Below are 1,984 nucleotides of genomic sequence, written 5' to 3'. Positions count from 1 at the left end.
TTGGCCCACCTCCCTCATAAATATTCAGAGACCGGGATCCGTGGGGCGTCCACGAGGTGCCGCTCCGCCTTTCTCACGACGCCATTGGCTGAAGCCGCCCGTCACTCTACTGGGGCGGGGGATAATGCGCGTGCGCACTGCTGTGCGGGGGGGCGGGGGGCGGACCCGGGGAGAGGAGGTGTCGGAGGCGTCGCTGAGGATCGCAGAGTGCCAAGAACAAAACTTGAAGGGAGAGAACCGAGATAATCGATCCCATTCATTACTGTTTGTTCTCTCTGCATCTACGTAGTTCATCTAGCAAATAGTCGAAAGGAAATGACAGGAAAATTGGGGACCCCTACAGACCCCACGATTAAGGAATGTCTTTGCCGCACGAGACAAACATGCATCTATAAAATCCCTGCTGTGCCGTAGATTTTTCTGGGGAGAAATAACTCCTCCCATTTAGTGACCGCCTACTGTTTGCCATCAGGCAGTAATGCAAAGGCACTGTGGCTTGTCGGCTAAGGTGTGGACTCTGGAATCAGAGTGCCCGGGTCCAAATCCTGGCTCCACTGTCTATTAGCTGCGTGACCTTGGTCAAATTAACTTCTCACCTGCAAAGTAGGAACAATTAGATTATCTACAGTGTAGATGATGCTTAAATAAACCCACATAAGGCAGTTAAAACTGGGTTTAGCTCATACTAAGCATTCAGTAAATGCTAGCAGCTTTTATGTGATTATTCAACAAATAGAAATGGGGCCTCTACTCTGCTAGGGCCTGGAAACACAAAGGTGGCCAAGACAGCCCCTGTTCCTGTCCTCAAAGAACAAAGATTAAACCTACAAGTGAATATATGGTTACAAGTATGACAAGTGCTGTGATGGAAAAATTCTGGAAACCATAGGGGCTACATACAGAAAATGGGCTGTTGACAACGGGGTGCGGAGTGGTCAGAAAAGCCTTTGTGGAGGAAATGAGGTTTGAATAGAGACAGGAAGTACGAGAAAGTACCAAAGGGGATACATGAGAGAAGTGGAAACGGTATTGGTGTTCCAGCCAGAGGGAATGTTGTACACAAAATCTCTGTGGCCAGAAGGAAGCACAGGAAGCTTGCGTGCTGGAAGGAGAGAAGCAAAGAGAGAGAGTAGAGAGATTGTAGCTGGAGGGAGGGGGCAGGGCCAGACCAAACATCTTGATAGCAGCCTACAGAACTGTAACGATTGTACCCCCCCATCACCCCCGCACCAACCCACCTTCCCTCTCTAATCCCCTCCTCTCCCACCTAGCTCATTCTATTTCAGCCACATTATCCTCCTTGCTGTTTCAACACTCCAGGCACATCCCACCTTAGAGCCTTTGCACTTGCTCTTTCCTCTGCCTGGAATGTTCTTTCCCCTGACGTCCATATGTCTGGACGTCCTCACATTCTTCAGGTCCTTGCTCTCGGTGGCACCAAATTAAACTTAACCCCTTACACACACACACACACACACACACACACCTCACACACTACCCACCATATCTGCCTTTCCTGCTTTATTTTTCTTCGGAGCCCATCTAACCACCCGACATGCTAAATATTTGACTTATTTATTTTGTTTAGGTCAGATCCATAAGGACAGGGATTTTTGTCCATTTTGTTCACTCCCATACTGCAGTCCTTGCTACTGTGCCTGGCACAAAGTAGGGCATCAATAAATATTTGTGGGGGCGCCTGGGTGGCTCAGTCGGTTAAGCGGCCGACTTTGGCTCAGGTCATGATCTCACGGTCCGTGAGTTCGAGCCCCGTGTCGGGCTCTGTGCTGACAGCACGGAGCCTGGAGCCTGTTTCAGATTCTGTGTCTCCCTCTCTCTGACCCTCCCCCATTCATGCTCTGTCTCTCTCTGTCTCAAAAATAAATAAACGTTAAAAAAAATTAAAAAAAAAAAAATAAATAAATAAATAAATAAATATTTGTGGAAGGAGTAAATAAGCAGGGGGGAGGGAAACGGTCAAATT

Source organism: Panthera tigris, chromosome E2 (genome assembly GCF_018350195.1).
Source record: "Panthera tigris isolate Pti1 chromosome E2, P.tigris_Pti1_mat1.1, whole genome shotgun sequence".
NCBI classification, from domain to species: domain Eukaryota; kingdom Metazoa; phylum Chordata; class Mammalia; order Carnivora; family Felidae; genus Panthera; species Panthera tigris.
The sequence above is the reverse complement of the archived record's forward strand: the minus strand, read 5'-3'. Positions refer to the sequence as shown.